This window comes from Sminthopsis crassicaudata, chromosome 1 (genome assembly GCF_048593235.1).
Source record: "Sminthopsis crassicaudata isolate SCR6 chromosome 1, ASM4859323v1, whole genome shotgun sequence".
NCBI lineage: Eukaryota > Metazoa > Chordata > Mammalia > Dasyuromorphia > Dasyuridae > Sminthopsis > Sminthopsis crassicaudata.
The window spans coordinates 584,340,924-584,356,138 of record NC_133617.1 but is presented as its reverse complement, the minus strand read 5'-3'; the positions used below and the strand labels follow the sequence as shown (position 1 = coordinate 584,356,138).

The 15,215-nt window shown below is 34.3% G+C and overlaps 1 protein-coding gene across 2 annotated transcripts in view; it reads right to left on the bottom strand.

Annotated features, from left to right (window-relative positions):
- SCAMP1 (secretory carrier membrane protein 1) overlaps nucleotides 1–5,798 on the bottom strand; it is a 134,557-nt gene extending 128,759 nt beyond the window's left edge. For both annotated transcript variants that reach the window (XM_074282334.1, XM_074282336.1), the window contains exon 1: nucleotides 5,705–5,798. The gene's annotated coding sequence lies outside the window, so the exon portion shown is untranslated. The remainder of the gene's footprint in view (nucleotides 1–5,704) is intronic.
- Between the last annotated feature and the right edge of the window lie 9,417 nt (nucleotides 5,799–15,215).

The following is a 15,215-nucleotide window of genomic DNA, read 5'->3' as shown; positions in this document are numbered from 1 at the left end:
TAAGCTTCAGCTTCTCTCCCTAAAACCAAAACCAAGGACTCCACAGTCCTTCAAGTAATCACAGCCAGCAGGGCCTCTGCTCTTCTGTGATTGTACTCACCAGCCTGGGACCTGTCTGGTCAGCCCACCAGGGCCCCCAGCCAGTGTCAGTCAGAAGACAACCCTAATGAATTTCACTGATCAGTGATCTGACTCCAACACTCTGGGCAAAAGTTCCAGAAGTTAAGGCTCTTCTATTTACATAGTTGCCCCCAGGGCTTGTTTGTTGACTCAGGGGTATCTGTATTTCAGTTCTATCCTCCTGGGAAGTTAAGTTCTCCCAACTTATCACAGCCTGGACAATTTTTTTTTTTACCCTTTTTAATTATTTTTCTTTTCTTTTCTTTTTATTTCTGATTTTAATTTTTTAATTTTTATTTTATTTATTTTTTTAATTTTATTTTTTTCTTTTAATTATTTTTTAAAATTTCTTTTAATTTTTTCTGCTCTGCTCTGTCAAAGTTAACTTTGAGACATTATTTTAAATTGTTTCTAGGGAAGTTTTGGAAAGCTAATTTCCTGTCTTATTCTTTCATCTTCCCTGAATCTTCTCCTGTTCCATCATTTTTGCCAGTTTCCTTACAAAATATTTACAGAGAACAGCATATAATCCCAATGTTGAGATTAATGATTTTATGTTTATACATATTGGATTGAATATATTTTAACATGTTTAACATATAGTAAATTGCTTGCCCTCTAGGGGAGAGGGTGGGGGGAAGGAGGAGAAAAATCTGAAACACTAGGCTATGCAAGGGTCAGTGTTGTCTAATTATCCATGAATATGTTTTGAAAATAAAAAGCTTTATTTAATAAAAAAAAAAAGTACAAAATATTTACAGAAACAAACCAATCAAGGTCCAGGGTGATGAAAAAAACAAAAACAACAACAACAAAAAAACCTTTATGAACTTCTTTTTTAAATGATTTGATGAGTTGCTGGGGCAAAATAAATATATATATAAAAAAGACTGAACAATGGAAAAAAATAAATATAAAAATAAAAAGACTGAACAATGGAAGAATAATTAATTTGGAAAATGAGCTAGGAAAGATGATTTAAGTATCAGTGAACTATATAAAAACTCATGAACAAAAAGAATTTGGATATCATATTTTTAAGGAATCATGAATGAAAATAGCACAGATCTATTAGAACCAGAGAACAAAGTACATAAAAAGAATCCACAAATCATCTCTTAAAAGAAACCCCAAAGTTAAAACTCCTAAAAACATAGTAGCCAAAAATCCACTACTTGCAAGTCAAAGATAAAAAATATATACTATAAGCACTCAGAAATCAAAAGTTCAAAAACTGAGAATTCACAATTAGGATTACATAAGAGTTAGCTGCTACTGATGAGAGGGAAACTAGACAGCCCTAGGAAGTTGTGTAAATACAAATTCAAATGGTCTTACATCCTCTGGAGACAGGATGAGTCTCCAGAGAAAGTCTCTTTCATATGAATCTCCAGAGAATGTTTTGTTTCTTATACAAACTTAAATGGTCTCACACCCTCTGGAACCAGGAAATGAATCTCTAGAGAATGTCTCTTTTCATATACAAACTCAGATGGTCTTCCCTATACTTAGATTCCTGTATAAAATAGGCCTTCAGAAAATGTCTCTTTGCAAAATCATTTCTCTCTTGGGAATGATATTGCCCGCCAAGAAAGCCCTTATTTTGGTGTCTCTCTAACAATAAAACCCTTTTTTATCACAATCCTAGAGTAAAAGAATTTCCTTTGCTATGAGTCTGTGCCTTGGAGAACAAGGAAATATCTCACCTATTCCTGCCACACCTCTCCTTTCCTACCCTGCCCTCATCACTATTACTATATGAAAGTTGAGAGGGAATATCATTGTTCTATAAGAAATGATGAGCAGACTGATTTCAGAAAAGCCTAGAAAAATTTACTTAAACTGATATTGAGTGACCTGAGCAGAACCAAGCAAACATTGTACATAGCAATACCAAGTTTATGTGATGATCAACTGTGTGGGACTTGTCTCTTCTCAGCGATGTGGTGATTCAAGAAATTGTAATAATCTTAGGTTGGAAAATGACATTTGCATTTAGAGAGAAAATTATGAAGACTGTGGATTGAAGCATATAGTATTCTCACATTTTTTTTTTTTTTTTGCCTATTTGTTTTTTCTTTCTTGTGTTTTTTTCCCCCTTTTGGTCTCATTTTTCTTTAACAGTATGTCAAATATGGAAACATGTGTAAAAGATTGTACATGTTAAACTTATATCAGATTTTTTGTTGTCTTGTGAAGAAATGAGGGAAGTAGAAACATTTGGAACACAAAATCTTACAAAAATGAATATTGGAAGATATCTATATATATATAATGGGAAAAATAAAATACTATTGAAAAGAAGAGTTGAGAGCATGGAATATATTACAAAAGGCAAAATATATAGCTTTACAACCAAGAATAACATCCAGCAAAACTGAGAATTGTCCTAAGTAATAGTGATCTAGGAGGGAGAATGGATTTTTAATGATACCCAGAACTTCTAAGCTTTACTAAAAACAAAAAACAAAAAACAAAACTTTGTCTTCCTTTTTAAACTATGAGCTCCCTAAGAACAGAAATTATCTTTTGCTTTTCTTTCTCCTCTCAGTGATTAGCATAGTAACACATAGTAGGTATTTAATAAATTTTTATTGACTGACAACAGAGAGAGACAAAGACAAAGAGAGAGAGAGACAGAGAGACAGAGAGACACAGAGAGACAGAGACAGAGAGACACAGAGACACAGAGAGACAGAGAGAGACAGAGAAAGAGAGAAAAGGAGGGTCTTTTCCTATTCTCATCATCATCTTTGGCCCTCAACTTAATCTTAACCTTAAACTTAAATGATACAGTTTTCCTTTCCTGTATAAAGACCAAATCCTGATAATTTTATTCCTTTAGCATCCATCCCATTCTCTCCATTCTCACAATTATCATAGTTCCTCAACACTACTAGAAATCTCCTAATTGGCTTCCCTGGCTCCAGACTCTACTTTCTCCATTTATTACTTTAGAGAGCTGCCAAAATAATCATTCTTAGGTGCAAGATTGACACTGTCATGCTCCTTTTTAAAACAAAACAAAACCATCAAAGTATTCCTATTTCCTAAAGAATAAAATATAAACTTAGCTTGATATTTAGGCTCTTCATAATCTGGTTTTAGCCTATCTCCTTAGACTTATTTCATATTATTTCCCTTCCTACACTCTAAATTCCAGTCAAACTGGTCTACTATTTCCTGAATAATCCTATTTATTCATAAGAGCTGTCACACATGCCTAGACAATATTTGGACAATTTTGCAATACCCTATCAGAGAGAAAACAACTAGTTATCAAAATGTGTGTGTTTGTGTATGTTTATAGAGGAGTAGTTTTCATTTTGAAATCATCCTTTTATACAATTAAATTGACTTATTAGAATAAAGATAAAAATCAATACCAAATTAGAATAGATAAGGATGAGAAGTCCCTATATACTATACAACATCTGATCTATCTTAACAAGCTCTGGGAAAATGGATAAAACTACACATAATGACCATGACCATCATCATCTCTTAAAATATTTTAATTGTGTAAAGTAAGTACTACCACGGGAAAGCCAAAAGAGTTCAGGAATCATGTCATCCAGCAGTTGATCTCTTTGCTAAGTGCAAAAACATGGCAGATACAAGGATATTATGGTGGAGGATGACTATCTTTTCACATAAGAGTTAAAAGAATTGTGAATGAACTTCAGAAAGTTTTAATGAAGAATAGTTGAGTTAGATCATACCAAGAATATTTATAGATTAAAGGTTTTATTTGATTTTATTCAATCTATAAATCTATAAAGATGATAATAAATTTGAAATAAAGGAGCAAGCTCCATTGAAAGGGAGATCATTGGGTTACCTTAGTTTGTAGGTATCAGTCATTCTCAGGTTTAGAGAGTGGAAGCCTCCCTATCTTGGAAGCGTCAGCCTTTGTCCTAATGTGAAGGGCTCAGAATAACAGAATCATAGAATATTAGAGTTAGGAGAAATACAACAGCATCAATCCGGGGCAGGGGGAGGGAGAGGGAGAGAAAATGAAGAATTATTATAATGATCATCTTGTTCCCCCAAAAAGAAAGCAACAAATATACCTCCTCCCTTCTTTGAAGAAATAGAGAACTATAGATATGGAATAATTTTGTACATACACATATGTATGTGTGTTTTATCAGGATTAATTTATGTGTTGATTTATTTTAATGAACTTTTAAAAAAATTTCTTGTTAGAGGGGAATATCTCTCTTGTATAGGGGAGAGGTAAAAGAAATTATTAGGGAAGTGAAGATGATATAAAAATTATATGTACCTATATATTCTTTTTTTAATTATAGCTTTTTATTTTCAAAATATATACATGGATAATTTTTTGACATTCACTCCTAAAATACCCTTGTGTTCTTTTTTCCCCCCTTCCCCCCCCAGTCAGCAAGTGATCCAATATATGTCAAACATGTGCAATTCCTCTCTCTATATTTCCATAAATATCATGCTGCACAAGAAAAATCAGGTCCAAAAGGAAAAATAATGAGAAAGAAAACAAAATGCATGCAAACAATAAGAAAATGAATGAAAATACTATGTTATGGATCACATTCAATTCCCACAGTCCTCTCTCTGGGTATAGATGGCTTTTTTCATCACAAGATCTTTGGCACTCTGGTCTGAGTCATCCTATTGCTGAAGAAAGCCATGTCCATTAAAATTAATCATCATCGTATAATCTTGCTGTTGCCGTGTATAATGATCTCCTGGTTCTGCTCATTTCACTCAGCATCAGTTCATGTAAGTCTCTCCAAGCCTCTCTGAAATCATCCTGCTGGTCATTTCTTACAGAACAATAATATTCCATAACATTCATATACTATAACTTATTCAGCCATTTTCCAAGTGATGGGCACCCACTCAATTTCCAATTTTTTGCCACTCCAAAAAGGGCTGCCACAAAAAGATCTTTCTGGGATATAAGCCCAGTAGAAACACTGATGGATCAAAGGGTAGGCACCTTTTGATAACTTCTGATAACTTTTTGAGCATAGTTTCAAATTGCTCTCCAGAATGGCTGCATCTATTCACAGTTCCACCAACAATGTATTAGTGTCCCAGTTTTCCCACATCCCCTCCAACATTTGTCATTATCTTTTCCTGTCATTTTAGCCAATCTGAGAGTTGTGTAGTGGTACTTCAGAGTTGTCTTAATTTGCATTTCTCTGATCAATAATGACTTAGGGCACCTTTTTCATAGACTAGAAATGGTTTTAATTTCTTCATCTGAAAATTGTCTATTCACATCTTTTGACCATTTATATATTTTAGAAATGAGGCCTTTATCAGAATACTTAAATGTATCAATATATTCTTATAATGGGTCTGAATACTGTAATTTAGATATTTGTCCCTTATATATGTTGAGTGTCAGAAAATTCAGAAGTAGCCTTTCCTTTTTTTATAGCTTTTCTTTTTCCATAATCTCCTTATAATTCAGGCACTAATAGATAATAAAATGGGAATAAAATTGTATGAAACATGTGGAATAAAAGATGTGAATGATCCAAAAATAACAGTACTTGACCACTCAGCTATGGTGAATTTTCCATTCACTTACCTTACAATAGAGGTTAACACAGTATCTGTAAAGTTGAAATTCTTGAACTAGAAGTACAAAATATATTGTCAAGGACAACCAAGTGAGAACAGAATGTTGCCACTATTGTGATAAAATGTTCTAGGCCAGAACTCATAAGGCTAAATAGTGACTTCATAGAATACTATGGAGGTATTTCAAATGATAAATGATTTAGTCTAATCTTAACCTCTTTCTGCTCTCTCAAATCTTTATTTTCTCCTTATCTACTGGTTCCCTCCTTATTATTTCAAGCATTGGACCTAGAATCAGGAAGACCTGACTTCAAATCTAGCCTCAAACACTTACTAGTTTATGACCCTGAACAAAATAAACAGCACCTTCTGAGGATGTTGTGAGGGTCAAACGGGATAATATTTGTAAAAAGCACTTAGTACAATGCCTGTCATAGTAAAGACTATGTAAAAGTTACTCTCTTCCCATCTTCCCACCTTGGTTCAGGCCCTAATCATTTCTTCCCTGAATTATAGCAAGAGCTTCCTAATTTGTCTCCCTACCTTAAAACTCTTACCACTCCATTTCATCCCATACACTGATGCCAAAGACATTTTCCTTAAGCTCAGATCTGACCATGTGACTCCTTTCCTCAATCAACTCCAAAGGCTGCTTCTTACCTCTAGCATCAAATGTAACTCCTCAGTTTAACTTTTAAAGCTCTATATAACTTCAATCATTTTTTTTGGCTTCAGTGGACATTACTCCTCTTCTGATACTCTGAGATCCAACCAAATTGGTCTTCTCCCAGTTCTTCACATAAAACTGATTCCAGTGCCTAGCTATTCTTCATACCTGGAATGTTTCTTTCATTCAAAGAATCTCTTGTCTTCCTTCAAGATGTTACTCAAGTACCACCTTGTACTTGAAGCCTTTCCTGCTTAGCCCAATTGTGTCAGTGCCTTCTCTCACAAATTACCATGTAAATAACTAGTTGTAAATTTTTGTGTTCTTTTTATATCTTCTCTCTTATTTCCTTCCTTACACACACACACACACACACACACACACACACACACACACACAATGCACATACACAAATGTATGTATACATACATATGTAGAGAAATATCTATATCTATCTATAAAGGTATATATAGAGAGAAAGATTCATATCTATATACAGAGAAGCATAGCTACATAGAGATCTATATTTATAGAGAAAATTCTTTATATCTATATATAGAGATGTCTATCTTCCTATATTTTGAGAGATCTGCATCTGTCTATCTCCCTGTATTTTTTGAAAGGGAGGGAGAAAGAGAGAAATAGTGAAACAGAGACAGAGAAAGACAAAGAGAGACACAGAGAGAATCTTTTTGAAAGGAAGACTTGGTTCATCCTTTGTATTTATATCCCTGGGTTAAAACATGATATTTGGCACATGGAAAAATGCTGCTTAATTAATATGTGTTGACTGCTTGACTACTTGAAACACATTCAATTCTTTGTATACTATGAAAATAGAGTAGAGGAAATAGTTTTTTCTTTTTAATAACTTTATAAGAAATAAGTGTTTACTTTACTTCTTACTATTTTTGCTCTTGGAATGTTACATTCTACAAAGTTTCTGGAGTTAAGAGCATTTCACCTATAAATTGATATTGAAGAAAGAATCTTCAGAAGAATCTTGAGAAACAGGAAACAGAAGTATTAATCACATTAATGACCTATTTCCTTACTTCTAAAAAGAAACATATCCAAGTCAATCATGAATCCTGTAAGAAAAGAAAAGCTGTTTTCAGGTTCTTTCCACTTTTCTTTTGAAAAACATACTATTTTTAGAATTTATATCAAAACAGTAATTGTGACAATATTTGTTTTTACAAAATATGTTCAACATTTTTGTTATGTATGACATATTACCACATCTTTTAATGTTCTATGATATTAAAAAAAAATAATCCTTTCAGTTTTGTAATGATTCCATGTTGACCTGTGGGGAAACAGCTTATTTTCAAAGTCTTTCAATAATTACCTTCAAATACCTACTCCATCAATAGCCCTATTGCCTCTCCACTTTTGGCTAAAGTCATGTAAGTTTTGTTCACATCAAACCCTAGCTACTACTTTTACTCTTTCATACCTTTTAGTTGTTGTAGTTTCAGTCATATGCAACACTCTGTGATCCCATTTAGGGTTTTCTTGGCAAAGATGCTGGAATAGTTTACCATCTCCTTCTCCAATTCTTTTTACAGATGAGGAAACTGAGAAAATAGGGTTAAGTGACTTGCCCAGGATCACACAGCTAATAAGTATCTGAGACTATATTTGAACTCAGATCTTTATGATTCCAGGACCAGTGTTCTATTTATTGTTCCACTTAGCTGCCCTTTCCTACCTTTTATCTGTGTTTTTGTATAGGTTTAGTTTTCAACTTACATTTTTTATGCTTCTATCTTTTAATTAATAGAGAACATCTATAGTAATAGGTTCCTAGATATTTCTAAAACCAATGAAATGCAAGAAAAAATGAAATCAGATTTTAAATTAGCCCTCCTTGTAGGATAGAAAGAATTCATGGGATTGTGGATAAAGAAGAGATTAATAATTAATCAATTGTAATATTAAAATAAAATAAATTGGGGGCAACTAGGTGGCACAGTGGATAGAGCACCAGCCCTGAATTCAGGAGGACCCGAGTTTAAATCTGGTCTCAGACACTTAATACTTCCTAGCTGTGTGACCCTGGGCAAGTCACTTAACCCCAGCCTCAGGGAAAAAATAAAATAAAATAAAATAAGTTGGGAAAACTCATTTTGTGTAAAGCACCTAAGAAATGAATTATTGCCACAGCAATAGTTCAGTTTCTCAGTGTAATTTTAATGAGCATAAAAGGATGCAGTATAAGTTATGTTGGGAATTGGTGGCATTAATTTTTTAAAATTAAATACTGAGCTTGAAATAATGTCACAATCGGCTCTATAAATGTAAAATAGATAGTATTCTTTCTTTTGCCCTTCCATTGTAAAGCTTTCAGGAAACAAGATGTGAGATGTAACATATAATATATTCTTTGATATTTACTGGTAATGAAAAATCTATGTTATCTCAGAATTGGGGAGACAAAAATATTGCTTGCAACTATATTTTTCATATAAATCATATTTCACATGTAAGTATTAACAGGCAGGGATGTATAGGGTATTTAGGAAAAACTAGTATCTCTGGTGTGAGGGCTGCTGAGCTCTTTTTAATACTGCTCTATCTTCACCCATCTTTGTTGTCTATCTTCACCTGTGACTCCAAAAAGCTATAGCACGGGCTATGGCCACACCCCAATAAAAATGACTTGGCAGATGGGATAAAACAGGTGGAAAGTAACTGGTTGACTTCAAAACTGTTGACAAGTTAATGGAATGTCTATCTTCCCTGGTGAAATGGACAGATGAGAACAATTTCTTCAAAATTCCAAATCCATGAAAGAGCTGAAACAGGTGAAACTTAGAGCTTGGTCAGCCATCAAAAACTCCAAGATCATTCACTTTCTCCCTGAGCTATCATCAGTTATCTTGACTTTTGTCTTGTCACTAGACTTCAATAACTCTGGAAGGGATAGTATGACTGACAGTTTCATGCAACTCTGCTTCACTTAAATACAACTCACAAATGAATTAAAATATCACCTCATGCTGTCATTGGTCTTTTTCAATTCAAAAGACAACTTTTTTTCACTGATATATTATTTTTCCAAAGACATGCAAAAATAGTTTTCAACATTCACCTTTGCAATACTTTGTATCCCAAATTTTTCTCCCTCCCTCTTAGATAGGAAGCAATTTGATATGTTAAACATGTGCAATTCTTGCAAACACCTTTCCATATTTTATGCTGCACAAGAAAAATTAGATCAAAAGGAAAAAAAAACACAAGAAAGGAAATAAAAAAGTTAACAAACAAAACCAATAATGAAAAGGTGAAAATACTATGCTTTGATCCACATTCAGCCTTCATAATTCTTTCTCTGGATGCAGATAGCTCTTTCCATAACAAGTCTATTGGAATTGCCTTGAATCACCTCATTGATGAAAAGAGCCAAGTCTTTCACAGTTGATTATCACATAATCTTGTTGTCAGTATGTACAATATTCTCTTGATTCTGCTCACTTTACTCAACATCAGCTTATGTAAATCTTTCCAGGCTTTTCTGAAATCAGCCTGCTCATAATTTCTTATAGAACAATAATATTCCATTACATCCATATACCACAACTTATTCAGCCATTCTCCAACTGATGGGCATCCACTCAGTTTCCAGTAACTTGCCACTACAAAAAGGGCTGCCACAAACATTTTTGTATATATAGGTCCCTTTCCTTGTTTTATGATCTCTTTGGGATAAAAGCCCAGTAGAAACACTGCTGTATCAAAGGGTATTCCCAGTTTGGCAGCCCTTTGAATATAGTTCCATATTATTCTCCAGAATGTTTGGATCATTTCACAACTCCATCAACAATGCATGATTAAGATAAATAACTATTGACAGGCAATTTTGAGTAGTGTTCTCAAACTTTTTGATCTCGGGACCCCTTTATACTCTTAAAATCCATTACTCTAGTAATTATGTATAAGTCCAAGTAGAGAGAATATGGTAGCCAAAGTGGCCACTCCTTTCTCACTTGAAGCATCCTCACAAAAGCCACCAGGGATAGAGAGACCTGTTTGTACCTGTGTACCTACATGTTTCCATATTCAGTACAATTCAGCAGTTAAAGGTTTTTCAGTTCAGTTAAAAGGTTTTCCCTTAGTAAGCAGAGTAGGAGGCAGAGCTCTTCACTCTCCATGCTTGGAAGCAGCCTCTCCAGGCATCCAAATGGGTTGGTACTAAGAGCAAACTGCATGTGATCAAAGGATTTGGCCCTATTATCCAGCCTCCCATTACATTTAAATATGTTTCTATTTTAACATAATAGTTTTGATGAAAGCACAGGTGGCATATTAATCATGGATTTTTTTAAATCCAGAAAACACAAATTACATGGGGAGAATTTCCCATGCAATTTGGAAAGAGTTGCTAGGAAAACTAGAAAACAGTTGGCATATGCTACCTACTTCCTGATGAACTTAAGGTATAGATTGAGACATATATATTTTTGGTAAAGTAATTGGGATTAGTGATTTGCTTAGGGTCACATAGCTAGTAAGTCTTAAATGTCTACATCATTTAGCTACTCGATGAACTATGTATATAAATTATAAGGAATTTGTTTTTCTCTTTTCCCTCAAGGAAAAGAAAACATTTTTATTAAGCCAAAAAAATGCTTATAAAAAAATTGCTTGATTAATTAATTAATTAATGTATTTATTTATTTTATAATTATAACTTTTTTTTGACAGTACATATGCATAGGTAATTTTTTTAAAAAACAACATTATCCCTTGTACTCCCTTCTGCTCAGAACTTTTCCCCTCCTTCCCTCCACCCTCTCCCCTAGATGGCAGGCATTCCCATACATATTAAATATCTTATAGTATATGCTTGGTACAATATATATGTGCAGAACAGAATTTTGTTGTTGTTGCAAAGGAAGAATTGTATTCGGAAGCTAAAAATAATCTGGGAAGAAAAACAAAACAAACAAAAATGCTCACAGGTTACACTTATTTCCCAGTGTTCCTTTTCTGGATTCTGTCCATCATTGATCAATTGGAATTGGATTAGCTCTTCTCTAGGTTGAAGATATCCACTTCCATCAGAATACATCCTCATACAGTATCATTGTTGAAGTGTATAATGATCTCCTGGTTCTGCTCGTTTCACTCAGCATCAGTGGATATAAGTCTCTCCAAGCCTCTCTGTATTTCTCCTGTTGGTCATTTTTTACAGAACAATAATATTCCATAACATTCATATACCACAATTTACCCAACCATTCTCCAATTGATGGGCATCCATTAATTTTCCAGCTTCTAGCCACTACAAAAAGGGCTGCCACAAACCTTTTGGCACATACGGGTCCCTTTCCCTTCTTTAGTATTTTCTTGGGATATAAGCCCAGTAGTAGCACTGCTGGGTCAAAGGGTATGCACATTTTGATAACTTTTTGGGCATAATTCCAGATTGCTCTCCAGAATGGTTGGATCATTTCACAACTCCACCAACAATGCATCAGTGCCCCAGTTTTCCCACATCCCCTCCAACATTCATCATTATTTGTTCCTGTCATCTTAGCCAATCTGACAGGTGTAGAGTGGTATCTCAGAATTGTCTTAATAAATATAAATAAAAATTTGACAGAAATTGTTTCTTATCTTATACATCTTATACATATATCATAAACCCAAGATCAAAATGGATTTCCACTCAATATTAAATAAAGATTATACCATAAAACACTAAAACACCACTAGATTATGCATTTATCTTTCATGGCTCAGGCTAAGATGAAAATTCATAACCAAACAAGAGACAGAGACCATTGCAAAAGAAAAAATGAATAATTTTTATTATGTGAAATTAAAAAAAAAAAAAACAACAAAAGCTTTGACATGAACAAAATAAATGCAACTGGAATAAAGGAAGTAGTAGATTTTTATTGGGGAAAAATTGCACCAAATATGTGATCAAGTTCTTGTATTGATGTAAATTATGTCCCCCTTTAACCTTTTAGGAGGCCCTGAAATTTCATCCCCCTTTGGGGCAGGGAGTGGGGGGGTGGGGGGTGAAGTTCCTGAATCTCAAACTCTCCCAGCCTCTTGGGAGGGGCCACATCCATTCATAATAAGTAATCTCATTCAATTTTGAATTGAATTGAAGCCCCAAGCTTCAGCCGGCTAATAAAGGAAACTCTGAATCCCGAATCTTTGTGGAAGTCCTAATAGGATCTTGCCCACTAAGAAGGCTGTCTTCTTAGCTAGCTGTCTTCTCAGTGTAAGTAAATCTCATTCTTTGCCACAAACCTCATGCCTGTATTTATTGGGATTTGCAAAGACTGACCCAAATCACGTATAATAAAAGAAATGTAAATCAAACCAAATCTGAGTTTTTACTTTATATCAGCAAATTAGCAAAGATGACAAAAGATGGCAGTGGTCACTATTGGAGGAGATATAGAGAGACAGACTTACTAACAGCCTGTTGGTGCACTGTGAATTGATCTATTTGGGAAAGCAATTTGAACTAATGCCAGATGACTAAAAAGTTCAAACTATTTGAACTAAGGTTCCATTAATATGCACATATTCCTTAATTTTTTTTGTAATTATAACTTTTTATTGACAGTACATATGCATGGATAATTTTTTACATTATCCCTTGCACTCACTTCTATTCTGATTTTTCCTTTCCTTTCCTCCACCCCCTCCAGTAGATGGCAAGCATATTTAATATGTTATATATTATATATGTCTTATACATGTTAAATATGTTATAGTATATCCTATTTACGATATATGTGTGCAGAACTGAACAGTTCTCTTGTTGCACAAGAAGAATTGGATTCAGAAGGTAAAAATAACCTGGGAAGAAAAATAAAAATGCAAACAGTTTACACTCATTTCCCAGTGTTCCTTCTCTGGGTGTAGCTGATTCTGTCCTTCATTGATCAATTGGAACTGAATTAGATCTTCTCTTTGCTGACGATATCCATTTCCATCAGAATACATCCTCATATAGTCTTGTTGTTGAAGTGTATGATGATCTTCTGGTTCTGCTCATTTCACTCAGCATCAGTTGATTTAAGTCTCTCCAGGCCTCTCTGTATTCATCCTGCTGGTCATTTCTTACAGAGCAATAATATTCCATAACATTCATATACCACAATTTACTCAGCCATTCTCCAATTGATGGGCATCCATTAATTTTCCAGTTTCTAGCCACTACAAAAAGGGCTGCCACAAACATTTTGGCACATACAGGTCCCTTTTGCTTCTTTAGTATTTCTTTGGGATATAAGCCCAGGAGTAGCACTGCTGCATCAAAGGGTATGCACATTTTGATAACTTTTTGGGCATAATTTCATATTGCTCTCCAGAATGGTTGGATTCGTTCACAACTCTACCAACAATGTATCAGTGTCCCAGTTTTCCCACATCCCCTCCAACATTCATCATTATTTGTTCCTGTCATTTTAGCCAATCTGACAGGTGTGTAATGATACCTCAGAGTTGTCTTAATTTGCATTTCTCTGATCAATAGTGATTTGGAACACTCTTTCATGTGAGTGGAAATAGTTTCAATTTCATCATCTGAGAATTGTCTGTTCATATCCTTTGACCATTTATCAATTGGAGAATGGCTTGATTTCTTATAAATTAGAGTCAATTCTCTATATATTTTGGAAATGAGGCCTTTATCAGAACTTTTAACTGTAACAATGTTTCCCAGTTTGTTATTCCCTTCTAATTTTGTTTGCATTGGTTTTGTTTGTGCAAAGGCTTTAATTTGATGTAATCAAAATTTTCTATTTTGTGATCAATAATGGTCTCTAGTTCTCCTTTGGTCACAAATTCCTTCCTCCTCCACAAGTCTGAGAGGTAAACTATCCTATGTTCCTCTAATGTATTTATTGTCTCATTCTTTATGCCTAAATCATGGACCCATTTTGATCTTATCTTAGTATGTGGTGTTAAGTGTGGGTCCATAGTATGCACATATTCCAAGTATATATGATATTACATATAATGTCAGCTTTGGTTGGTAAGTTGATTATCTTTCTTAAACTTTTTCTCCCTTTTTATTATTTTTTTAAGTTATGGTTCTTGGGGAAGAGAGTATATTGAGAAATAGAGGACATATTAAACAAAAAAAAAAAGTTTTAAAGAAGTATAACCCATGGAACAAGGAAAATGATAATAAGACTGATGTGGGATGATGATAGGCACCAAAAAGCTGGGGTTTGGACATGTGAAGAATTCACAATGGCCATTTTCTTTAGTGAAAGGTAGATTTATTTAGGGGAATATGTTACAGACAAGATGAAGGGGTATAATAGACACTGCAAATGGTAAATGTGAAATGGAGTGAGAGAACATATTTAAGACAAGTTCCTCAGTGGAATTCACAATTACCTCATAGAAAGAGAATACTTCATGAGGTTTAGGTAGCAGGCTAAATTCTGAAAGGAACTTAGCACCCAAAAAGAGTTAGCTGTAAAGAGAAGTGAGTTAGGAGAGATACCATGTGGCATAGGGGAGGGGTAAAAGAAAAACCTGGCAGAGTCCCATGGCAGACTGACCCAAAGGAGGGCAATAGACATGGGATAGGCCATAAGTAGATTTTATAGAGAAAATTTAACCTCAGGTACATCAGTGCGATTTTTGACAGAACATACTGTTGTGTCATAGTTCCCTTTTATTGTTCTGCCTTAGTTTTCCTAATTGTTTTGCCTCCGTTTCTCTGGTTGCAACCATCCTTTTCTGCTCATTTGAACTGAGATAATTAGGGCTGTGGAGATCTGACATTCCAGAAGATAAGACTCCAGACGTTCTATCTCAGATACCTAATTGGCATTTTCTGTATCCTCTAAATCCAGACTTC